Here is a 26,670-nt window from a genome sequence, read left to right on the forward strand (position 1 = left end):
TAATCTGATTATAGCTGACTGATGCATTTTACAAAACGGATGGTCTGAGGTCGGAACAAAAGAGCGCTTCATGTTGCAGTGATCCGGAAGGCAACAAGTTGCTGTGGCTTCCTTTTCAGAATGGTGACTAGCTCTGCAGAATGAATGGCTATTACGTACCAGGCACGTGCAGCGCTAGAAGCCAATGGGGAGAAACCAGTAGATTCGCACAGCATTGGGCTGACGAATGAGTCACTGCATGTGAGCTTCAACTAGTTCCAGCGACCATGTGTGTGTTACTATGCAATCGCGCCGAAGGGCGCAGGGGTCTCTTGAGTGAGCTGACCATCAAAGTGGGTAAATGGCGGGAAGACGGTGCACACCGCGAGTGTGTGGGCGGGGCCAAACGGGCGGGGCTTCCATGCGAGTGCACATGCCTCTTGTGTGTATAAAAGGTCAGAGACCGTTCAGAGCAGTCAAGGATGCAAAGGCCTCTGTCCAGCATCACAGCTGATTTTCGATGGTAGATTTGGGAAGAAGGCACATCTGCCCAGCCTTGACAACGCTCACGATTGTTTTTGGGCTGATGAATGAGTCACTGAATTTAAGCTTCAACTAGGGCACATGCTTTATTGATATCTGTAAGTGCCTCCGGTTGAGGTTTAATTTTTGTGCCAGGACCATCGTGCCAGAATGAACCCTGCCCTTCATATTTATTCACCTTCCTGGCCTGTTGTAACTATTTTACGATGGCGCCGGCAAGCTGCCAGCGCCATCCTAAAATAGTTACTAAATTAGCTTCAACAGGAAGCTCTAATAGATAAAATAAAGCAGGTGCTCGTTTATTTTATCTATTAGAGCTTCCTGTTGAAGCTAACTTAGTAACTATTTTAGGATGGCGCTGGCAGCTTGCCGGCGCCATCGTAAATTAGTTACAACAGGCCAGCAAGGCTTGAACTTTTGCCCCCGGAATCCGCCGCTCGCGGATTTGCGAATTCGCGGTAAATTCGCGGGAGTTCGCGGATCGCGGATTTACCGAAAATTCGCAAAATCCGCGAGCGTAACGGATTTTACGCTCATGCTTAGTGAAGGGCAGAGAGGGAAGGAGGCAAGTGATGGAGGGTGCGGGGTGACAGGGAGTAGAAAGACAGACGAAGGGTTTAGGAAGAAGGATATGAGATAAAGGGAGCAGCCAGTAAGTGGTGCAAGACACTGGGGGGCAGATTTACAAGAAAGTGACGCATCTGTGAAGATGCGTCACTTTCCCTGCGCTACGTTGAGAAACCTTGCGCCACTATCGATGCGCCATATTTAAAATATGGTGCACTAAGGCGCAAGGGTTGACAGATGCGTCAGAAATTCTGACGCATCTGTTGACGCAAAAGTCACGCATTGCTGGAGTTGCGTTGCAAGCATGACGCAACTACAGCAACGCAGGTGGCAGCCTATCCTCATTGTGCTGCGTCACTCCTTACGCCTGCTTCAAGCAGGCGTGAGAATGTGACGCAGTGGCGTCCTAGAAGTGACGCAGTGAAATCTTGTAGATTTCACTGCGTCACTTCTACGAGGCTTTTTTACGTGGGAACGCCCACCCTGCATATATTATACCCGACGCAGGTATAATGTAACGCAGGGCTTTAAAACGTGACGCATCTCCCTAGATGCGTCACGTTGTAAATGGGCCGCATTTTTATGCTGCTGCTGCGTAACAAAAAGTGACGCGACTGCGGCGCAAAAACGACGCAAGGGGCTTGTAAATCTGCCCCTGGATGTGGAAAGGGTGGGTCAGAGGTGTGAGAAGGGACAGGGTGGGCTGAGGGGAGGAGAACAGAGGGATGGTGGCAGTGGGAAGGGTGGGTCAGAGGTGTAAGAAGGGACAGGGTGGGCTGAGGGGAGGAGAACAGAGGGGTGGTGGCAGTGGGAAGGGTGGGTCAGGGGTGTGAGAAGGGACAGGGTGGGCTGGGCAGAGGGATGGTGGCAGTGGGAAGGGTAGAGAGGCAGGGACAGGCCTCGCTGGGGATGGCGAGGGCAGCTGGTCGTCATGGAAACACTGAAGCCCTGTGCCGAGGGTGTGTTATTGTCTTACTATAGCTCCCAGAGGGCGGCCTTGGCCACTCTGACGCCTCCCGCCTTTTCTCAACCCACCCCCGCTTGCTCGGAGCCTGAACACTGGGGGTGGGGGTGCGAGGGTCCCGAGGACACCACTCTCTCGCAGTGACATCATCTATCCACGCGCCCCAGAGACGGCTCACAGCAGAGCACCGCTGTGAGACAGAGACAGAGCGCAACCCGCGTGGAAGAGACAGCAGGAAACACACGACGGGGGCAGCAGGGGGTCGATCTGTGAAACAGAGGCCGAGAGACACGTGCATAGGGCGTGACATGCGTGACACAAACAGCAGAGCTGACACGTGCCACAGAGACAGCAGGAGACAGATGTGAGACTGAGAGAGGCAGGGAGAGGCAGAGAAGGAAGGGCGTGCACGCATGAGTGGGGGGGCAGGAGGAGGCGGCAGGGGGTGTGCGGTGTGTCCCGCAGCCCTGCTCTGCCCTCGGCGGGCAGTGTCTGCTGTTAAACCCCCATCATTGAGCTTCGGGGCAGATGAAATACTGAGCAGGAGACAGCGGGGCAGGGTCGTGCAGCCGGGGGGGGGGGGGGCAGGGGTAGGAGCAGTGTCATAGCGGCAGGGTAGGAGCAGTGTAGTAGGGGGTAATTGCATGGGTAGGAGCAGTGTCATGGGGAGGGGGATGTTAAGGCCACGCCTTGCCCCGCTCATCTGCCCTCCACATCGACGTGTGCTGCGCTCAGATCTGGAACTGCCCCCGGGACCGCCTCATCTGCTGTCCTGGAGAGGGGGTGTCAGGTCAGCCGGCCCCTCACCCTTCCGGGTCAGAGGTCAGGCTGCATACGTGCTCTCGCATATTTACTGGGCCAAAGCTGATTGCAGCAGGTACCTGGAGGAGGGGTGACATGAGGGAGGGGGGGGGGGGGGGGGGCAGAGCCTGCACGTGAGTCCGGGGCGCCACCCAGGGGCAGGGAGGGCTAGAGGCCTCACCACCGGGCCACAGAGGCCAGGCCGGACCCGCTGCGCCTAGAGGCCTCACCACCGGGCCACAGAGGCCAGGCCGGACCCGCTGCGCCTAGAGGCCTCACCACCGGGCCACAGAGGCCAGGCCGGACACGCTGCGCCTAGAGGCCTCACCACCAGGCCACAGAGGCCAGGCCGGACACGCTGCGCCTAGAGGCCTCACCACCGGGCCACACAGGCCAGGCCGGACACGCTGCGCCTAGAGGCCTCACCACCAGGCCACAGAGGCCAGGCCGGACACGCTGCGCCTAGAGGCCTCACCACCGGGCCACAGAGACCAAGCCGGACCCGCTGCGCCTAGAGGCCTCACCACCAGGCCACAGAGGCCAGGCCGGACCTCCTGCGCCTAGAGGCCTCACCACCAGGCCACAGAGGCCAGGCCGGACCCGCTGCGCCTAGAGGCCTCACCACTGGGCCACACAGGCCAGGCCGGACCCGCTGCGCCTAGAGGCCTCACCACCGGGCCACACAGGCCAGGCCGGACCCGCTGCGCCTAGAGGCCTCACCACCAGACCACAGAGGGCAGGCCGGACCCGCTGCGCCTAGAGGCCTCACCACTGGGCCACACAGGCCAGGCCGGACCCGCTGCGCCTAGAGGCCTCACCACCGGGCCACACAGGCCAGGCCGGACCCGCTGCGCCTAGAGGCCTCACCACCAGGCCACAGAGGGCAGGCCGGACCCGCTGCGCCTAGAGGCCTCACCACCAGCCCACAGAGGGCAGGCCGGACCCGCTGCGCCTAGAGGCCTCACCACCGGGCCACAGAGACCAAGCCGGACCCGCTGCGCCTAGAGGCCTCACCACCAGGCCACAGAGGCCAGGCCGGACCTCCTGCGCCTAGAGGCCTCACCACCAGGCCACAGAGGCCAGGCCGGACCCGCTGCGCCTAGAGGCCTCACCACTGGGCCACACAGGCCAGGCCGGACCCGCTGCGCCTAGAGGCCTCACCACCGGGCCACACAGGCCAGGCCGGACCCGCTGCGCCTAGAGGCCTCACCACCAGACCACAGAGGGCAGGCCGGACCCGCTGCGCCTAGAGGCCTCACCACTGGGCCACACAGGCCAGGCCGGACCCGCTGCGCCTAGAGGCCTCACCACCGGGCCACACAGGCCAGGCCGGACCCGCTGCGCCTAGAGGCCTCACCACCAGGCCACAGAGGGCAGGCCGGACCCGCTGCGCCTAGAGGCCTCACCACCAGCCCACAGAGGGCAGGCCGGACCCGCTGCGCCTAGAGGCCTCACCACCGGGCCACAGAGGCCACGGACCCGCTGCGCCTAGAGGCCTCACCACCGGGCCACAGAGCCCAGGCCGGACCCGCTGCGCCTAGAGGCCTCACCACCGGGCCACAGAGCCCAGGCCGGACCCGCTGCGCCTAGAGGCCTCACCACCGGGCCACACAGGCCAGGCCGGACCCGCTGCGCCTAGAGGCCTCACCACCGGGCCACACAGGTCAGGCCGGACCCGCTGCGCCTAGAGGCCTCACCACCGGGCCACACAGGCCAGGCCGGACCCGCTGCGCCTAGAGGCCTCACCACCGGGCCACACAGGCCAGGCCGGACCCGCTGCGTCTAGAGGCCTCACCACCAGGCCACAGGGGCCAGGCCGGACCCGCTGCGCCTAGAGGCCTCACCACCAGGCCACAGAGGCCAGGCCGGACCCGCTGCACCTAGAGGCCTCACCACCGGCCCACACAGGCCAGGCCGGACCCGCTGCGCCTAGAGGCCTCACCACCAGGCCACAGAGGCCAGGCCGGACCCGCTGCACCTAGAGGCCTCACCACCGGGCCACACAGGTCAGGCCGGACGCGATGCGCCTAGAGGCCTCATCATAAGGACAGTGTGCACTACATTTGCATTCGGACACCAAGAAGAGGGTCCTCTCAGCTACACTGCAGTGCACCTTATGGGGGTACTGGGGCAGCATGTCACAACAGGGACCGTGCTGGACAGAAAGGAGGCGCTACAGACAGAGGCCGAGCTCCAGGAGCAGGGCTTGAGAATAAATAAAGCAGCGGGGTGCAGAAGGGCGGCACTGGACAACACCGACTGGGCTTTGTCGGGGCCCGAGTATAGGAGGAGGGCGGGGCTCTGCAGCCCGTACTAGGAAGCCCTGGGCAGAGTTTGCGGAGTTGCACTACGCGGAGCTACACAAAGTGCACAAAAAACTCTGTCGTACTTTGCAGAGCTCCGCAAGCGGCAGAGTTCCATAGAAAAATGCTGTTCGCGGTGATTGCAGTGCGAATGTTTGTCCCCACTGTGCAATCATTGTGAACAGCACCTTGCACAGCACGAGCGGTCACTTCTTTCTCTTTTCTGCTGCTCGAGTTGATTTGTAATCGAGCTGCAGCTTTCTCAACGCAAACAAGCAGTTTCTAATTGTGAGCGGTCACGTGCATACGCGACCACTCGCAATGGGAAACCTGACCACCCCGCGTTGAGAAATCTCGCCGAGATGCTTATTTTCCACACTCGCGCTCGCCGACTAGATGCTGACGATCGTGAATGAGGAAAAATCTCGCCAAGATGTTTATTTCCCTCGCTTGCGCTTGCCAACTTGATGTTGGTGAATGCGAGCGAGGGAAAAAACTCCGCTGCGCGAATCGGAATTTTTCATGACTCCGCCTAATGTGGAGTGCGGGCCTAGTACTGGGGTGCACTGGCGGAGCGGTGGCAGCTCTCAAGTCTGAGAGAGCAGAGTTCAGAAGGTGCCCTCTAGGGCTGCCCTGCTGCCCCTTCCTTTCCTGGCCTCTCGTTCCCCTCTTCTCATCCGACCCTCTCATGCTGCCTCCTTCACCACATCTCTTCTTTCCTCATCATCTAAACCTTTCCCTCTCATGTCTCCCCTCCCCGACCTGCTCTCCCTGCTCTCCTTTTTTTGGGGGGGTTATATAGCGCAAACTTGACCCGAAGGTATCGGGTATCAGAGCGTTTTACATAGCACCAGTTGCGTTACATGAGGACACATTCATTTTTGTTGGGTACGGAGGGATTAAGTGATTTGCCCAGAATCACAGGATGTTCAGGGTCATTGCCGAGACTCAAACCCGGTTCCCAGGTCCGAGGTCCATCGCCCTAGCCATTAGGCCAACTCCTCTCCCCTTTGATTTGATATTCATTCTTCACTGCCTCTTCTGCTCCCTTAGGTTCTCCCTCCATCTCCTTCCTGTTTCTTGTTCCTTCCTCAGCTGACCTCACTTCCGTGTCCTGCTCCTTCCTCCCCACTCCCGCTGATATTTCTTCTCCTGCACCCTCTCCCTTTGGCCTCCTGCCCTGCTCATTCTTCTGGTGCTCCCTCCCTCCATCCCCCCCGCACCTTTACCCCTTTCCTCCATCCCCTCTCCTGTTGTCTGCCTCCCCTTCTGTTCCTCCTTCGTTGAAGTTGGTAAGTTGCCTAGGGTTAGGGGTGAGGGAAGGCGTAATTGGCCTAGGGTTAGGGGGAGGGAAGGTGTAATTGGCCTAGGGGTGAGGGAAGGTGTTATTGGCCTAGGGTTAGGGGGAGGGAGGGTGTAATTGGCCTAGGGGTGACGGAAGGTGTAATTGGCCTAGGGGCGAGGAAAGGTGTAATTGGCCTAGGGGGAGGGAAGGTGTAATTGGCCTAGGGTTAGGGGGAGGGAAGGCGGAATTGGCCTAGGGGTGAGGGAAGGTGTAATTGGCCTAGGGGTGAGGGAAGGTGTAATTGGCCTAGGGTTAGGGTGAGGAAGGTGTAATTGGCCTAGGGGTGAGGGAAGGTGTAATTGGCCTAGGGGTGAGGGAAGGTGTAATTGGCCTAGAGTTAGGGGTGAGGGAAGGTGTAATTGGCCTAGGGTTGGGGGGGAGGTGTAATTGGCCTAGGGGGAGGGAAGGTGTAATTGGCCTAGGGGTGAGGGAAGGTGTCATTGGCCTAGGGGTGAGGGAAGGTGTAATTGGCCTAGGGTTAGGGGGAGGGAAGGTGTAATTGGCCTAGGGGTGAGGGAAGGTGTCATTGGTCTAGGGTTAGGGGGAGGGAAAGTGTAATTGGCCTAGGGGTGAGGAAAGGTGTAATTGGCCTAGGGGGGAGGGAATGTGTAATTGGCCTAGGGTTAGGGGGAGGGAAGGCGTAATTGGCCTAGGGGTGAGGGAAGGTGTAATTGGCCTATGGGTGAGGGAAGGTGTAATTGGCCTAGGGTTAGGGTGAGGAAGGTGTAATTGGCCTAGGGGTGATGGAAGGTGTAATTGGCCTAGGGGTGAAGGAAGGTGTAATTGGCCTAGGGGTGAGGGAAGGTGTAATTGGTCTAGGGTTAGGGGGAGGGAAGGTGTAATTGGCCTAGGGGTGAGGGAAGGTTTAATTGGCCTAGGGGTGAGGGAAGGTGTAATTGGCCTAGGGTTAGGGGGAGGGAAGGTGTAATTGGCCTAGGGGTGAGGGAAGGTGTAATTGGCCTAGGGGTGAGGGAAGGTGTAATTGGCCTAGGGTTAGGGGGAGGGAAGGTGTAATTGGCCTAGGGGTGAGGGAAGGTGTAATTGGCCTAGGGTTAGGGGGAGGGAAGGTGTAATTGGCCTAGGGGTGATGGAAGGTGTAATTGGCCTAGGGGTGAAGGAAGGTGTAATTGGCCTAGGGGTGAGGGAAGGTGTAATTGGTCTAGGGTTAGGGGGAGGGAAGGTGTAATTGGCCTAGGGGTGAGGGAAGGTTTAATTGGCCTAGGGGTGAGGGAAGGTGTAATTGGCCTAGGGTTAGGGGGAGGGAAGGTGTAATTGGCCTAGGGGGGAGGGAAGGTGTAATTGGCCTAGGGGTGAGGGAAGGTGTAATTGGCCTAGGGTTAGGGGGAGGGAAGGTGTAATTGGCCTAGGGGTGAGGGAAGGTGTAATTGGCCTAGGGTTAGGGGGAGGGAAGGTGTAATTAGCCTAGGGGTGAGGGAAGGTGTAATTGGCCTAGGGTTAGGGGGGGGAGTTGTAATTGGCCTAGGCGTGAGGGAAGGTGTCATTGGTCTAGGGTTAGGGGGAGGGAAGGTGTAATTGGCCTAAGGGTGAGGGAAGGTGTAATTGGCCTAGGCGTGAGGGAAGGTGTCATTGGTCTAGGGTTAGGGGGAGGGAAGGTGTAATTGGCCTAGGGGGAGGGAAGGTGTAATTGGCCCAGGGGTGAGGGAAGGTGTCATTGGCCTAGGGGTGAGGGAAGGTGTAATTGGCCTAGGGTTAGGGGGAGGGAAGGTGTAATTGGCCTAGGGGGGAGGGAAGGTGTAATTGGCCTAGGGGTGAGGGAATGTGTAATTGGCCTAGGGTTAGGGGGAGGGAAGGTGTAATTGGCCTAGGGGTGAGGGAAGGTGTAATTGGCCTAGGGTTAGGGGGAGGGAAGGTGTAATTAGCCTAGGGGTGAGGGAAGGTGTAATTGGCCTAGGGTTAGGGGGGGGGGAGTTGTAATTGGCCTAGGCGTGAGGGAAGGTGTCATTGGTCTAGGGTTAGGGGGAGGGAAGGTGTAATTGGCCTAGGGGGAGGAAAGGTGTAATTGGCCTAAGGGTGAGGGAAAGTGTAATTGGCCTAGGCGTGAGGGAAGGTGTCATTGGTCTAGGGTTAGGGGGAGGGAAGGTGTAATTGGCCTAGGGGGAGGGAAGGTGTAATTGGCCCAGGGGTGAGGGAAGGTGTCATTGGCCTAGGGTTAGGGGGAGGGAAGGTGTAATTGGCCTAGGGGGAGGGAAGGTGTAATTGACCCAGGGGTGAGGGAAGGTGTCATTGGTCTAGGGTTAGGGGGAGGGAAGGTGTAATTGGCCTAGGGGGAGGGAAGGTGTAATTGGCCCAGGGGTGAGGGAAGGTGTCATTGGTCTAGGGTTAGGGGGAGGGAAGGTGTAATTGGCCTAGGGGGAGGGAAGGTGTAATTGGCGCAGGGGTGAGGGAAGGTGTAATTGGCCTAGGCGTGAGGGAAGGTGTCATTGGTCTAGGGTTAGGGGGAGGGAAGGTGTAATTGGCCTAGGGGGAGGGAAGGTGTATTTGGCCCAGGGGTGAGGGAAGGTGTCATTGGCCTAGGGGTGAGGGAAGGTGTCATTGGCCTAGGGTTAGGGGGAGGGAAGGTGTAATTGGCCTAGGGGGGAGGGAAGGTGTAATTGGCCTAGGGGTGAGGGAAGGTGTAATTGGCCTAGGGTTAGGGGGAGGGAAGGTGTAATTGGCCTAGGTTTAGGGGGAGGGAAGGTGTAATTGGCCTAGGGGGAGGGAAGGTGTAATTGGCCTAAGGGTGAGGGAAAGTGTAATTGGCCTAGGCGTGAGGGAAGGTGTCATTGGTCTAGGGTTAGGGGGAGGGAAGGTGTAATTGGCCTAGGGGGAGGGAAGGTGTAATTGGCCCAGGGGTGAGGGAAGGTGTCATTGGCCTAGGGTTAGGGGGAGGGAAGGTGTAATTGGCCTAGGGGGAGGGAAGGTGTAATTGACCCAGGGGTGAGGGAAGGTGTCATTGGTCTAGGGTTAGGGGGAGGGAAGGTGTAATTGGCCCAGGGGTGAGGGAAGGTGTCATTGGTCTAGGGTTAGGGGGAGGGAAGGTGTAATTGGCCTAGGGGGAGGGAAGGTGTAATTGGCCCAGGGGTGAGGGAAGGTGTCATTGGCCTAGGGGTGAGGGAAGGTGTAATTGGCCTAGGGTAGGGGTGATGGAAGGTGTAAAGTGGCTCAGGGGAGAGGTGAGTGACGTTGTAAAGGGACCTAGGGTTAAGGTGGGTGAAAATAGGTCTAGAGTTAGGGCAATTTGCAAAGATTTGTTTGCAAACTTTGAAAACTTTCGTGGAAAGCTGCCCTTCCCCTGCGCGGAGGGCCTGGTTCACAAAGACTTTGCTACGTCTTACTCCTGCCGTACTCCTTAACTCCAGGCGTGAGCCCGGGTAACACAGGAGTATTCATGACTTACTCCTGAAATCCACGAATCAACCAGGAGTAGTAAGTCACACCATAGGAGTAAGTCACAATTACTCCTACAACAATGTTTGTGAACGAGCACGGTAGCTTCTACACATATGTACGTCACACGTAGCCTTATTTGACAATAACAAACTGATTCTGCATCAGATAAGAGGCGCCTGGAAGAGAGAACGCTGCTCCGTTCCCGTTCAGCGCCTCAGAAAGACTCTGCAAAAGCGAAACTTTCAAACTATTGTTCTGTACACATTCCCCAAGGTGGCTGGGTTTGATTAAAGTAAAAATATAACCCCCAATTTGCAAAAACAAATTCTCACCTTGAAAAAAACTTTGCTTGGCGAAGATAGACTGCACAGATGTGGAACCTTCGCAGTGGTGAAAATAGTGCAAAGTAAACTGTTGCACACTCGGTCCCGGGTCAGAAAGCGCCTGGTAGGGTCTGAAGTCAGTCGAGGGGAGTGAGGTGGGAGCAAGAAAGAGAAGCTTCTTGAGGTACCCGTGACCTCTGGTCACAGGCCTGGGTCCAGCCCCCACCCCCACTCTCTGGTGACCATGGAAGACAGACTTACCCAGTGCTTGCCTTGGGCTAAAGATGTGTCACACCTATGACGCCCAACTGGACCCCAATAAATCTGGGGGGCGGGGGTCGGGTAGGGGGGGGGGTCGGCTGAGACCAAGTGAGGCCTAGCTGGGCTAAGTTGCTCTTTCGGGGGTGGGGCCAAGGCTCGTCGTCTCTTAATGAGTTCCCACTTGCACTTGCACTAATAAGCTACACAAATGATGGAATGGAATGGAATGCCTCTGCTGTGACTGTCACTGATCAGACTGATTCATACAATTCCAGCCAGCCATTCTGTGAGGCACAATAAGTGAATTAACCCAATCGAAGAAAGAAAATGAACGATATAGAACGGAAGAGACTTCCCCTCGGAACGGATGCATTTAATGAAATGAAAATCTAAAAATAGAAAACAAATCAAATGGATGCAAAGACCAGTTTGTATTCCTATAATTTTCATTTGTTCCCCTGAAAACTTAACAAAGCGGAGCAGTTGTTGGTGCTGTGAGGAGAAAAGGAGGCGCTCTGGTGAAAACTCGTGAAACAGTGTCCATGAAAACTCTTTATGAAGTAAACACTATTATTTAAGACTACACTGCACATCCATTGCTTCTTGACTTGCTAGTGGGCGGGTGTGATCTACAACAGGGAGTAATGCTGGAGCTAGCTCCTGTTTCATCTTGGCTAGGCCTGGGCGTCAAATTCCATTCCGTTTGCGGAAATTGCGATAATTTGACATTTTTGCGTTCCGCAGAGAGCACCAAAATGCCAAAATTTCCGCGATCCGCAGCGAACCCGACATTTTTTTCATGCTCATGCTGTAAAACTACTTTTTCGCTCGCGCGATCGCCATACCTTACCTGGATCCCCGCGTTCTCTGACAAGTTATTCCGATCCGGTCGCGTGCTCCACGAGATGTTGGTTTGTTGGTAGCCATTTTGCGCTATCGCGCGAGAGATCACGCCCGCGATCACGTCATTCGTCTCGCGATCATGCACCGCGAGAGTATGAGATCTCGAACATGTCATTCTCCACCATGAGCGAGAGCGTGAGGACGCAAACACAGCATTTCCATCGCGATCACGCAGAAAAATACCATGAACGGGCGGGAAAGAAACGTCCGCGTCTTCATGATATTTCCGCGTGTTTGCGGACATTTTTGACATTTTTCACAATAATTTGCGAAAGTCAATTTCACAAATTCCGCCCACCCCTAATCTAGGCTGCTGTGGGAACCCCTTTACACAAAAAGACAAAAGGAGTGGTGGAGGGTCCTAGCGGAGTTTGTTTATAGACCGTGAGAGTACCTAGTCCCCCAACTAGACAGCAAAAAACACGAGAGGTACTAAAAGTCTAGAAATCAGAGAACTACTGGAACCTAATTGTGTCCCATATTAATGTTCAGACCACACTGTTAATCTAAACAAGTGACAATGTCATGCCAGAGAAGTGAGACAGAGAAGATACAAATTCTGAAAGACTAGAAAAAGTACCCATCAGCCCACTCAAAAGTGGAATCTCGTCATCTGGGTTGTTCAGTGTTGGAGACAGGTGTCCTGTAGGCTCCTCCTCAGGGAGAGTCTGAGGTTGCCTAATGATGGACCCTGGGATCAAGCATCCAACCAACAGAAGACAGTCTGTGAGCGGAAGGGGCAAAAGTTGCAGTGCTCAAAAGAAGAACAGAAAAGGAAAATAATCCTAGTGATTTAAAAATACCTACTTTGATGACATAAAGAAACTTTATTGGGTCTGACCATCAAAGTGGTATTATTAAAAGCAGTATGCTGATAGCGTGCAAGGAATTGCTATCTACCATGAATGTTAGTTGGTCGACATGTTTCAGCCTAGAGCGGCTTTCTTCAGGACCTATGATTTGCTACTGCAACACTTACTTATCGTGTTATAAGACGTGATTTACAACCATTCTCCAATTGATTAAAAGGAAAGATGGTATATCTTCTCCTGTGTATACAAATGTGGGAGACAAAAGTAAAACAGTATTAGAAATATGCATATCTGTAGCATACACTTCACAACTCTGTACAAGTGAAAAAAATAATATGAAAAATGTAGTTCTCACTCACCCTCATTGTGGGGAGAAAAAACCTCACCTCACCTGGCGACAGCTCAGGTTGGAAGGAGGCCACGCACTGTAAATAAGCGCATGGATCTGAAGTTAATTTCAGGGCAACTATTATAGTCACACAAAACATTTAAAACATTTCATTAGTGATACTATTGAGGCAAAAAGGCAGAACTAGATTTAGAATGTACACAGCTATGGAGAGCGTCCAACTGGAATGTTCCATTCGGCCACCTCGCTAGCTGGTCAAAGTAACCAAGTAGCCATAACACAAGGGAACCAAGACGCTTTTCCATTAGTGCTTGGGTGAATAATTAGTACTCAATGAAAAAGTACCACACCTCCAGTACTCTATCAAAGACAGAGAACAACCGCATAGTAAACCGCCATGACTCACCTCTCCGTCGTTGCCTCGGATTGAAAACTGAGCCGAGGGGGAGGTGAAGTACTGAGTTGTAAGCGGTGTTTTATTAGTAGGTGGCGGACCTTAGAGGGAACTCTCAATGCGAGCGTTTCTATTGGCTTGCTATCTGCACATAACATGAGCCAATGGTGGCAGTTCGGGCCTCCGTGCTGGGCTATAGGAAGCGATGAACTGTCGGCCAATGGAGGGCCATAACGACAAAGTTAAGTCCGTTAGGGTGGCGGACCTTGTTGGAAGCTCATACGCGGAGTATTCCCATAGGCTGGCTGTCCCGACCAATAGGAAGTCTCAGAGCAGAATACCACTCGAATTCAGTGATTGGTTAAATGTAGACCAATTAGTAGGTGGCGGACCTTAGAGGGAACTCTCAATGCAAGCGTTTCTATTGGCTTGCTATCTGCACATAACATGAGCCAATGGTGGCAGTTCGGGCCTCCGTGCTGGGCTATAGGAAGCGGTGAACTGTCGGCCAATGGAGGGCCATAACGACAAAGTTAAGTCCGTTAGGGTAGCGGACCTTGTTGGAAGCTCATACGCGGAGTATTCCCATAGGCTGGCTGTCCCGACCAATAGGAAGTCTCAGAGCAGAATACCACTCGAATTCAGTGATTGGTTAAATGTAGACCAATCACGGAAGAGCTCAACTTCCGTGGTTCTGTCCAAGGGGATGGCGGACTGTGTAGAAGACTGGTTTCAGAAGTGTTGTTATGCGTGCAAAACCAGGGTGACGTCTGCGGTATTGCGCGGACCAATTGGGAAGGTGAATGGGAAGGAGAGTTTAATGCCGCCTTTCCATTCGTAAGAGAGCTGCATTCCCATAGTCATTTCCGAAGAAATAGCGCATTATGTAGAAAATTAATAGCAGAATTGTAGTAAATCCTTTGCTTGCAAATGTGGGTCACAGGCTAGCGCACAGACTCAAGAATGTGGTTAAATTTGAGCCAATGCTAAACAGCAATAACGTCAAAGGTTGGACGCGGACCAATAGGGAAAACAGTTGAAAGAATGGTATAATACGGCCAAACCAGAGTTCATTTTGACTAAAGGCATGTACTGGTCAGCCTGAATGCTAAACAGCTACCTTAACATTCAATATGTCAGTGCAAAGGGCAGTCGATCCTTCGTACAACATCGATCTTGCCGACAACGGAAGGCAGACCCGAAGTACGATGAAGAGAAACTCAGACAGAATCAAATGACCACACGATCTAATGCGACATGCATATGCCTTTGATGTCGAATCATTGTATACCTGTATACCTCAAATTGAGACACTAGAAATGGTACAAACACTTCTAGAGGACTTCTCTGTTGACACTGTGACCCCTATTCATTTTATAATGGAACTGGCAAGAATTGCCATGACGGAGAACTTTTTCGCCTTTGAGGAATCTCTGTACTTACAGGTATCGGGGACATCAATGGGCAGCAAATTTGCCCCGAGCCTGGCGAATTTATATGTCCACCATTTTGAGACCCAACATGTACTTAATAACACCAACCCACATCATCAACAACTGATGATGTGGAAGCGGTACATTGACGACATTCTAGTTGTTTGGCGAGGGGACATACAATCCCTCTTGCTTTTTCAAGAATGGCTGAATGGACAGAACCCCTATCTCAGGCTCACATTGGAGTACAGTAGAACTGAACTCCCTTTTTTGGACTTGGTAATTTTCCCACAAGAAGGACATCTGGCCAGTTCCTTATATCGAAAGCCAATGGCACGAAACTCATTGCTGAGATTTGATAGCCATCATCCCCGTTCCCTCAGAGAGAACCTCCCGTTTGGGCAGTTCCTGAGGGTACGGAGGAATTGTTCCAACCCTACAGATTTCCATACTAAAGCCAAAGATCTCTCCACGAAGTTGAGAATGCGGCGCTACCCGCACACTCTAGTTCGCAAATCTTTAAAACGCGCTGCGAACAATCATCGAGAGGCCCTACTGGAGCCTCCAGTTGAGAAACCACCTCTTGGGAGGTTGGTGTGTGTGACCACATACAACACCTCTTCGTCTAAAATTCAGAAAATCATTAGACAGAAATGGTGGATTCTGAATAGCTCAGGAGAACATATTCCTTTGCCATTGTTCTCTTTCAAGAGAGGTACTAATTTGAGAGACGCACTGGTCCACACGAGACCTCGAGAAGAAGTTGTAGAATCCACTTCCAACCTGTGGAACCTTCCTCCGGTGCAGGGACATCATCCCTGCGGGAACTGCTCAGTGTGTGCACAAACCAGTAAGACCCTTGCAGTAGATATTGGCACTACCAGACCTTGGCTACTTAAACGCCACACGAATTGCAACAGTGACAAAGTCATCTATCAAATCACCTGTCCTTGTGGTCTGAGGTACATAGGGATGACGACGAGGAAAATCAAATTGCGCATACAAGAGCATAAGAGCACAATTAGACGCAATAAGCAGGCTACCCGCCTCACCTCGCATTTTTTAGACAAAAAACACAATCCCGATGATTTGAAGTGGTTAATCCTTGAGCAACCACACATACCCAGTCACGTTACAGATATTCCACTGTTTCTCCTCAGGAAAGAACAAAGATGGGTCTATAAATTACGCAGTGACACAGAAGGTTTGAACGACGACATCCCGTGGATGCAGTTGTGAGCCTGAACTCAGTATGACTTAGCTGATAAGCTGTATCACCCAATTGACATTATTGAATGACACACCTGGCATATAAGTATTGATGCTCCTGATTGTTTGGCTATAATGTCATATACTACTGACACATGCCCATGCATTAGATAAACCACCTGGCTCCACATACCATGTTGACCGACAGGCACTGCCTTTTTCGCGAGCCATTTCTAAATGTTTTCTCTAATGTTTTTTCCAAATGTACATTGGCCTCACTATCTACTTTGGTCGCGTTGGTCTTTGGATATATCGAATCCACACTGCATCATATGCATGTCGCATTAGATCGTGTGGTCATTTGATTCTGTCTGAGTTTCTCTTCATCGTACTTCGGGTCTGCCTTCCGTTGTCGGCAAGATCGATGTTGTACGAAGGATCGACTGCCCTTTGCACTGACATATTGAATGTTAAGGTAGCTGTTTAGCATTCAGGCTGACCAGTACATGCCTTTAGTCAAAATGAACTCTGGTTTGGCCGTATTATACCATTCTTTCAACTGTTTTCCCTATTGGTCCGCGTCCAACCTTTGACGTTATTGCTGTTTAGCATTGGCTCAAATTTAACCACATTCTTGAGTCTGTGCGCTAGCCTGTGACCCACATTTGCAAGCGAAGGATTTACTACAATTCTGCTATTAATTTTCTACATAATGCGCTATTTCTTCGGAAATGACTATGGGAATGCAGCTCTCTTACGAATGGAAAGGCGGCATTAAACTCTCCTTCCCATTCACCTTCCCAATTGGTCCGCGCAATACCGCAGACGTCACCCTGGTTTTGCACGCATAACAACACTTCTGAAACCAGTCTTCTACACAGTCCGCCATCCCCTTGGACAGAACCACGGAAGTTGAGCTCTTCCGTGATTGGTCTACATTTAACCAATCACTGAATTCGAGTGGTATTCTGCTCTGAGACTTCCTATTGGTCGGGACAGCCAGCCTATGGGAATACTCCGCGTATGAGCTTCCAACAAGGTCCGCTACCCTAACGGACATAACTTTGTCGTTATGGCCCTCCATTGGCCGACAGTTCACCGCTTCCTATAGCCCAGCACGGAGGCCCGAACTGCCACCATTGGCTCATGTTATGTGCAGATAGCAAGCCAATAGAAACGCTTGCATTGAGAGTTCCCTCTAAGGTCCGCCACCTACTAATTGGTCTACATTTAACCAATCACTGAATTTGAGTGGTATTCTGCTCTGAGACTTCCTATTGGTCGGGACAGCCAGCCTATGGGAATACTCCGCGTATGAGCTTCCAACAAGGTCCGCCACCCTAACGGACTTAACTTTGTCGTTATGGCCCTCCATTGGCCGACAGTTCATCGCTTCCTATAGCCCAGCACGGAGGCCCGAACTGCCACCATTGGCTCATGTTATGTGCAGATAGCAAGCCAATAGAAACGCTCGCATTGAGAGTTCCCTCTAAGGTCCGCCACCTACTAATAAAACACCGCTTACAACTCAGTACTTCACCTCCCCCTCGGCTCAGTTTTCAATCCGAGGCAACGACGGAGAGTTGAGTCATGGCGGTTTACTATGCGGTTGTTCTCTGTCTTTGATAGAGTACTGGAGGTGTGGTACTTTTTCATTGAGTACTAATTATTCACCCAAGCACTAATGGAAAAGCGTCTTGGTTCCCTTGTGTTATGGCTACTTGGTTACTTTGACCAGCTAGCGAGGTGGCCGAATGGAACATTCCAGTTGGACGCTCTCCATAGCTGTGTACATTCTAAATCTAGTTCTGCCTTTTTGCCTCAATAGTATCACTAATGAAATGTTTTAAATGTTTTGTGTGACTATAATAGTTGCCCTGAAATTAACTTCAGATCCATGCGCTTATTTACAGTGCGTGGCCTCCTTCCAACCTGAGCTGTCGCCAGGTGAGGTGAGGTTTTTTCTCCCCACAATGAGGGTGAGTGAGAACTACATTTTTCATATTATTTTTTTCACTTGTACAGAGTTGTGAAGTGTATGCTACAGATATACATATTTCTAATACTGTTTTACTTTTGTCTCCCACATTTGTATACACAGGAGAAGATATACCATCTTTCCTTTTAATCAATTGGAGAATGGTTGTAAATCACGTCTTATAACACGATAAGTAAGTGTTGCAGTAGCAAATCATAGGTCCTGAAGAAAGCCGCTCTAGGCTGAAACATGTCGACCAACTAACATTCATGGTAGATAGCAATTCCTTGCACGCTATCAGCATACTGCTTTTAATAATACCACTTTGATGGTCAGACCCAATAAAGTTTCTTTATGTCATCAAAGTAGGTATTTTTAAATCACTAGGATTATTTTCCTTTTCTGTTCTTCTTTTGAGCACTGCAACTTTTGCCCCTTCCGCTCACAGACTGTCTTCTGTTGGTTGGATGCTTGATCCCAGGGTCCATCATTAGGCAACCTCAGACTCTCCCTGAGGAGGAGCCTACAGGACACCTGTCTCCAACACTGAACAACCCAGATGACGAGATTCCACTTTTGAGTGGGCTGATGGGTACTTTTTCTAGTCTTTCAGAATTTGTATCTTCTCTGTCTCACTTCTCTGGCATGACATTGTCACTTGTTTAGATTAACAGTGTGGTCTGAACATTAATATGGGACACAATTAGGTTCCAGTAGTTCTCTGATTTCTAGACTTTTAGTACCTCTCGTGTTTTTTGCTGGAACCCCTTTACAGTCAACGCAAGGAGCTGCCCACCAGTTAGACATTAGGCAGGGCCACTAAAATTATGTGGCAAGAGAAAATCTCATTATGTGGTAGAGTTAACTAAGTTATGTGTCAAATGGCAAATTATGTGTTGGAATATGTCACTTTGTGATAGCATTTCTTCTTTATTTTGTTGCATTTACCCACTGTCTTAGAAAAGGATAGCAAGCATTTGTACCACTTTAGCACTTAAAAACTGTGATAGGCTACAAAGAGGTGACGCGGCAACCTTGTACTAGCCAGCAGCACATTTTGCTGCATTTTTTGGTAATTTTTGTTCTGTTTGAGCTACATACAAATTGTTTTAAAATCTGCAAATTATGCAGCAGGTGATGGATTATGTGGCAAATGCGGTAACTCCATAATTGTGTGACAGACGCTGCCCCTGGAAATCTTATAGTCCCAGTGGCCTTGACATTAGTTTGACACATGATGAAAGCAATGACTGATCCTACCCCGGCCCTGCCAGCCTTTCACTGGTATAATCCATGCGGCGACGCAGTGCAATCTGGAAAAGAAGGTTCATTATAAACATTCGCGTTCGACCTGGACCTCGATGGAGCATTAACATGAGGTCTAGTGATGAGAAATGGGACCAGAAGAGGCAGAACTTATAGGGGATGGAGGAAGGAACGAAGACAGGTTGGTTTGTGTTATTTCCTTAGTTAAACTGGCTGAAAATAATGCACCTTTTTAACCCGTTTTCTGCTTCGAATGTTCAGCGCCAGTGCTGAACGTTCGAAGAAACGGGTGCAGCGGCGTCGGCCGTTGGACGTGCGCAGCACCAGGGAGGTAGCTCGCGCCATGTCCAACCACCAACGGCAGCAGCGAACGGGTTAAAGCAAAATGCATCCGCACACTTTTTATTTAGCACAATGTGATTCACTTTGCACTAAAAATGGCGCACAAGTAATCGTGATGCTCACCACAGCCACTCGTGCTCGGTTTGTCACGTTGTTGGCGTGGCCCCTTCTGGAGGATGTTTTCCCGACCAACAGCTCAATTATGCCCCGTGGGAATCTTAGCAGTGGAGATAAACCCAGTGGGCCTCATTTATGAGAAATGACGCATCGCTGCGTGAAAGTAGCGATGCGTCACTTCTCAGTGCGCACTGCTTGCGACATACCTGATGCGTCATATTTAATGTATGACACATCATGTTGCAGGAGTTACAGATACGTCAGTATTTCTGACGTATCTGTAAGCACAAGAGTGACGCATTGCTGGGGTGTGTCACAAAAGTGACGCAACTCCAGCAATGTATCCTTTCACATGGGGCAAGCCCCATGTGAAAGGGCTTGTGTCAGTCTTACGCCTGCTGTGAGGCAGGCCCAAGATTTTGACGCAACGGCGTCCTAGAAGTGACGCCGTGAAATCTCATAGATTTCACTGCGCCACTTCTACGAGGCTTACTTGCGTGGGAACGCTCCCCCTGCATACATTATACCTGGTGCAGGTATAATGTAGCGCAGGGGTTTACAAAGTGACGCATCTAAGCAGATGCGTAACTTTGTAAACAGTGCGCAACAGGAGGCATGTTTTACACCGCCGATGCGGCACAAAAAGTGATGCATCGGAAGTGCAAAACTGACTCAAGGCCTCCTAAATGAGGCCCACTCAGTTTATCGACGTCAGAGGATGGATAGCAAGGTTGGCCCTGCTGGGTCTTGCACGTGTGACATTCATGATGTCCTCAGATCTGTGCAGCAGGGCATTATCCCACTGAGACATCTTACGCCCTGGTGGTCGGCTGAACAACGAGAGCAGGGGGCACCGGCAGTGGGCATCAAAGAGTGGGGGAGGAGGCACGAGGCGCCCCATGCGGCGAGCAGACCCATCGCTTCGACTTCATTAAGTGGTTCGGCGAGGCGGACTAAGTGATGGGCAGGTGGACGGCAGGCGAGGGGGGGGGCTCTGGGACACCCCAACTCGCATCTCTCATGGATGGATGCACAGCCATCAGGGAGTGCCCGCGACTGAGGCTGGCACTAAGCCTCCGTCTGGACACCGCCGATACGTCTCTAGACGACGCCCCCCCAACAACAAGAACAGCAGCTGCTCTGCTCTCCTCTGCCCCTCAGCCGGAACGGCAGATCGAAACCAGGGAGTGCCTCATCCTCAAAGAACTCAACATCGCCCAAAAAACTAGACAGACTCTCGAGAGACAGAAAGTGTCTCATCCTCAAATAACTCACTTTCTACGTTGATTACGTTTGCTGTTGTGTGTTTTTAAATAGGCCTAGGCGGTAAATTCCATTCAGTTTGCGGAATTTGGGTGATTTCGCGTCCTGCGGAAAATGCGAAATTGCCCAAAATTCTGCTTTTCGCGACTTAGCGAAATGTTTTGCTTGTTCGCATTCTCAAAATGTGTGTTCACGAGCTATTTCCCCCCGAGCACGCAAACAGCGATTGCGAACAGGAAAAAAGCATCACTAACAAGCAATTCCGCGTGTGCGTGGAATTTCTGCGTGTTCGCGGAGATTTTTTACCGTTTCGCGGAGATTTGCGTAACGCGATTACACAAATTCCGCCTACCCCTATTTTTAAACGGTGATTAATCCCAGACAGACCCAACCAGACGCCCGCAGAGCTGAGCCCAAGCTCCTCTGCGTCACCGACTGAGCCATCTATGCACAAGTGCCACATTTCATGGACGCAACATCACACTCTGGGATTTGCCTCCATCAGACACAAAAAGGAACAGAACTTCCTGACCAAAGTCACAAAACTAAGCCATTCAGTAACCCCCCCCCGCAACCCACCCATTGTATCTGGAGCATCTCTGACCATATGTAGTGGCCTCTGCGGACACTCTTCACCAAATATTCAAATCTTGGTCAAGGTTGTGAGCTCCAAGAGGCCTCCTCTTCACGCCACTGGTCCTAACTGTATGTGAGTCCTCCCCTCACTCTGCCACCCCGACTCACCACTGAGAGGACCTCACTGCTGGATAAATGTTCAACAAATAGATCAATAAAAATCAAACCATAGCTTCAGGCACTGAGGAGTCTGGAAGTGGAGTGGTGTGGCTCACTGGTTAGAGGCGGCAGACCCGGAAGCAGAGAACGGCCCGGGACCAGGGTTCAATTCCAGACGTGGCAGGGTCGTGGACCAGGGTCAGCGGACTCGATAATTCTCGCCTCGGTGCCTACTTTAACCAGGGATCACACTCGGCAACTCTGGGCATTAGCTTGCCTCATCTCCACAACGGCCCCCCACATACGCCGGGGATGCCTGGTTTCACCTTGGAGATACCGAGTAGGGACCATCTCACAGGGAAAACCAGTACGGGTTCCCCAGCGGTCTACAGCGCCATGATGCCTCAGGGCAGCAGTGCGCTTTATAAGACATTTACATTTACATGGTCCCACCTTACGTCTGGTCGCTGATGTCTCTCTTCCGGGTCTCAGGAGGTTTCCAAGCGGTTCTAGAAGGAAAGGGAGGCCGGACAGCAGAGGGTTAGTCTTTCTAATATATATACATTTACTTTTTTACTTTTATTTATAGGATACTGTGCAGTATTTTTCTTGCAACAAAATTTTTTAATTCCAGTTATTCTACATTTTTCTAAAGTTTTCTCACACATCACAAATGCGTTCGCGCGCTGAATGATGCAGGTGCCAGTTTCTTTATAGCGTTTACAGATACGGCGGTGTCGCGTCATGAGGAAATTTTTTATGTCCTTTTTTTGCTTGTGTTGCAAAGCATCGACGAGAAGTATTTAGCTTTTACCAATGCTGAAGACCATCGACAAAAGCATTGACAACACCAATAGGTCTCAATGGCGACACCTATTGGCTTTACCAATGCTTATTGTAAAGTGTTTTTTTATTTTTATTGTGTTGAATCCTTTATCTAGAAATTGTTGACCAACCGCAAGAGTCTAAAGACATAAGTGGCCGCGTTCTTTCTAGTCTAGCTTGGCCAGGACCCCGGATGAAGCAACACTCACTTTGCATGATTAGAGTAAATTCAACAAGATAACAATTGGTCTGAACCTTTTCACATCTAACTACAGACTATAATTTAAAGGATTTATGACAGCACTCCTCTGTATCAGTCACTGCTAGACACAGCACTCGAACCGAGCACAAACGTCATGGTCAAGCGCAGTCCTACCATGACGTATGTCTGACGTAAGATATTACGGCGAGGAGGAGGAGGGCAGCCCGGGATGCCACGGTAAGGTGTGTGTTTTTATTTTACTTTAATTGTAAATTTTAGTTAAAAAATCTTCATTGCGGCAGGGTTGGGAGGAGGGAGGGTCTGGGGCAGAACTCCGCTCCGCTGCGGATTCGGACGTTTTGCAGGAACTTCGCGTTCTCCGAGGAACACGGAGTATGCAACATTCAGCAAACTCCGCCAGCGGAGCGGAGCTGGTGCCCAGGGTTAGTGAAAACCTTGACCTGTATGTCAATTATGTGGAATTTATTCTTCTAAGTTAACGAAACTGCACTGCATCTGAGATACGTTGAAGGAAAGCATTTAGCGCTATTTTCCTGTTCAATGTTATTGCTAACCCTGAGCATAGTTTGCGAAGTAGCGCTACACATAGCTAAGCGACGTGCACTTCGCACTACGTGAGCCACGCGTAGCACTATGCGAACTGCGTAGTAGCCTGTTCGGGGATGATTGCACAGTGCCGGATGCGTGTACGCACTGTGCAATCATTGAAAACGACATCTCGCACAGTGCAAGCTGTTGTTTTCTGCCACTCGAGTAGATTTTTTACTCGAGCGGCAGCTTTCTTAACGCGGACTGGTAGTTTCTCATCGCGAGCGGTCACAAGCAAACGCGACCACTCGCAATGTTATGTTATGTTATGTTAAAAAATTTATACCGCGCACGTACACCGAGACGGTTTCTTGGCGCTCATAACAAACATAGCTAGCCAGGGCAGAAGAGTTACTCAGAAGCCGCCTTGAAAAAGTGTGTTTTGAGGGTTTTGCGGAACAGCTCATATGAGGTAAGATGGCGAAAGGAAGAAGGGAGGGAATTCCAGTAGGAGGGGCCTAAAAAAGAAAAGCATGATCCTCCATGTTTTTTACGGCGGAAAGATGGAATGCAAAGGAGATTATTGGCGGAGGACCGTAGATTGCGGATTGGGAAGTAGCGCTTAAGTTTGGAGGAAATGAAAACTGGGGCCTGGTCATGCAAAGATTTGAATAGGGTGCAGCCTAGCTTAAAGGAGCATCGTTTAGCCACTGGGAGCCAATGAAGGCTCCTCAGAAGGGGGGAGACATGCTGATGTTTGGGTTGGTGGTACACCAGGCGTGCTGCCTGGTTCTGAATCAGCTGAAGTTTGTGAAGCTGATAGGCAGGAATCCCCACATACAGAATGTTGGCGAAGTCGATTCTGGAGATGACCAGAGCCAGTATTACTAGAATGAGTGCCTCTCTAGTTAGAAATCTACAGATCTTGCGGATCCTGCGTAGCTGGAAAAAGCAGGATGATGTTACCGCAGAGATCTGAGGTTTCATGGAGAGATCCTCCGAGATGATCACTCCTAGGCTTTTCACAGAGCTGACCGGGCAGGGGGGGAGGCCCAGAGAGGGAGGCCAATAGTTGGCATCCCAAGGACTGGAAGGACCGCCTACCAGGACAAGTTCCGTTTTAGACGGATTCAACTTGAGCTGGCTGTGAGCCATCCAGTCCGAGATGAGTAACATAGTTGTTTGGAAGTTGAGGCGAGAGGAAGGTGTAGTGTCCAGGGGAAAAATCAGTTGTAAATCGTCGGCATAGTTGTATATTGTAGCAGAAGAATGGCGGAGAGAAGCCATGAGTGGTTGCATATACAAATTGAAAAGGAGGGGAGAGAGAGCCGAACCCTGGGGAACACCACAGGTGAGGGAAAGAGAAGAAGCAGAAAAGGTGGAAAGGTGGACTGCCTGGGAACGGTCCTGCAAGAAGGATCGAACCCAGTCGAGGCAATGAGAAACCTGACCTCCCCGTGTTGAGAATCTCGCCGGGAGGTTTATTTTCCACGCTCACCATCGACAAGTTGATGTTGCTGATCGCGAACGAGGAAAAAGACTCGCCGGGATGTCATTTTACTTGCTCGCGGTCGCCAACTTGACGTTGAGGACCGCGAGCAAGCAAAAAATGACCGCTGCACTATGCTACGCTAGATGTGTTTGCACTGTGCTACGTGCAATTCGCGTAGTGCGAAGTAGAGCAAACTTCGCAAACTACGCGAGCGTAGCATAGTTGTCCGCCCAGGCCTAGTTATTGCGCATAGAAAAGCTCTGCAAAAGGTGCGTTTGCAAAGAAATATTCTGCGTACATTTTTTTTAAGCTTAGATGGTTTGTTTCGAGTCAAAATTACTTTGCTAAGAAATGAGAATTACCATAGGACGCAGAAAAAAATAGCAGAGGCAAAGGTGAACTGAAAACGTGTGTGCAAAAAAAGATGACGTCAGTGCAAACGTATGCATGTTATTTCTCTCAACCATGACTCAACCTATTGCACATTCTATGCAGGTATTTATATTTCAAAGCTGCAAATCTGAAATGGGTGACTCATCAAATTCTCAGGAGACCCACACAGAGCAGTAATCAGGTCAGTAAATAGCTCCTGTATGCCAAAACAAGTCCTATAATGACACTTCCTGTGATGTCATTTCCTGTGACATCCCTGAAGTCAACAGGGATGCATGCCTCATGCCCTCTGTATTCTCGCCTAATTGGAAATATTCCAAAGGTAGCCATGGGAACAGTGTCGTGCCTGGATCGCTGTCATAGTGACCGGCCACAAACGGGACGTACCAAACCATCATTTTGCCGGCAAAGTCTTCTGAAGGTGGGTGGCACGCTTCAACCAATCAATCGGTATTTGTTAAGCACGACTACTCACCCGCTAGGGTCTCAAGGCGCTGTAGGGAAGGGGGGGGGCTGCAGGTAGTCCTGGGTACTGAGGTTCAGTCGAAGAACCATGTCTTTAGATCCTTCCTGAATTGGGTCAACAACGCGGATTGCCTGAGGTGCCGAGGCACGGTGTTCCAGGTCTTTGCAGCGAGGTAGGAGGAGGATCTTCTTCCGGTCTGGTCTTGTGGATCCGAGGGACGGTGGCGAGGGCTAGCTCGGCAGGGTGGAGGTGTCTGGTGGGTATGTGGAATGAGAGGTGGTGGTTCAGGTGTGCTGGTCCAGGGTCGTGGAGGGCTTTGTAGGTGTGTGTGAGGAGTTTGAACGTGACTCTTGTTTACTGGGAGCCAGTGGAGGTCTCGCAGGTGTACGGAGATGTGGCTGCCGCGGGGGACGTAGAGGACCAGTCCGGCTGCTGTATTCTGAACATTCTGTAGTTTCCTGAGGAGTTTCTGGGTGGCACCTGTGTCGAGTGCGTTGCCTTAGTCGAGTCTGCTGATGATGAGTGGGTGGGTGTCCCTCTTTCTAGCATCAGTGGGGATCCATCTGAAGGTCTTCTGAAGCAGGCGAAGAGTGTGGAAGCATGATGAGGAGACAGCGTTGATCTGGCGGTTCATTGTGAGCGAGGAGTCCAGTATGATGCATAGGTTTTGTGCGTGGTCCATGGGTGTGGTGTGGGAGGTATCCTAGCACAGCGGCCCACCAGGAGTCTTCCCAGGCAGAGGTGTTGGTCACCAAGATCAGGACTTCGGTCTTGTCTAAGTTGAGCTTAAGGCAGCTGTCTCTCATTCAGGTGCCGACAGCCTTCATCCCGTTGTGAAAGTTGTTTCTGGTGATTGTGGGTTTGTTGTCGAGGGAGAGGATCAGCTGGGTGTCGTCGGCATAGGAGACGATGTTGAGTCTGGTTCCTGACCTCCACATTCCTTCACATCTTTTAACGTTGCAAGGCCCGTAGTCTTCAAAACACACTGTGAGCAAAAATTCAGGCACAAAAGGTGTTGGAGAATAATGTTCCTTCTTGTGAGAGAATTCTCCAGATAATGGAGTTCTGTTGCTAGAATTATTTCACAAACAACCTGCTTTATTTTTGTAGAATTGTGTTCCCCACCCGGAAGTGAACCCACTTCAAAGGCGTTTGTAGTGGGCCACAGTACAGCACAACAGCCTTAACTCTGGGAAGGGTACTGGACTATCCCAAAGTCAACACTACATGGACCAATGGCGTGCCTCTGGCACCCTTGCTTCTGAAGGCAGGGCGTGGCCTGCAGTGGCACCGGTGCCAGGGCAAAGTGGCATGATATGAGGCATTCTGTGCACCCTGGAATTTTTGACTTTCCCTAGGAATGGACACCTTGTCTAGAGCCCACACTACAGACCACCGCAAGTGAACGCCAGCCTCTACCGGTGAGAGGCCAGGGTGGTGGGGATGGGCACAGAGGTATCTGGTGG

General features: G+C 51.5%; 1 protein-coding gene across 1 annotated transcript in view; it reads right to left on the reverse strand.

Moving 5' to 3' along the window:
- L1CAM (L1 cell adhesion molecule) overlaps positions 1 to 26,670 on the reverse strand; it is a 699,580-nt gene that overhangs the window by 357,871 nt on the left and 315,039 nt on the right. The window contains exon 3 of the mRNA XM_078664585.1: positions 21,736 to 21,786. The gene's annotated coding sequence lies outside the window, so the exon portion shown is untranslated. The remainder of the gene's footprint in view (positions 1 to 21,735; positions 21,787 to 26,670) is intronic.

This window comes from Lissotriton helveticus, chromosome 10 (assembly GCF_964261635.1).
Source record: "Lissotriton helveticus chromosome 10, aLisHel1.1, whole genome shotgun sequence".
Taxonomy (NCBI): domain Eukaryota; kingdom Metazoa; phylum Chordata; class Amphibia; order Caudata; family Salamandridae; genus Lissotriton; species Lissotriton helveticus.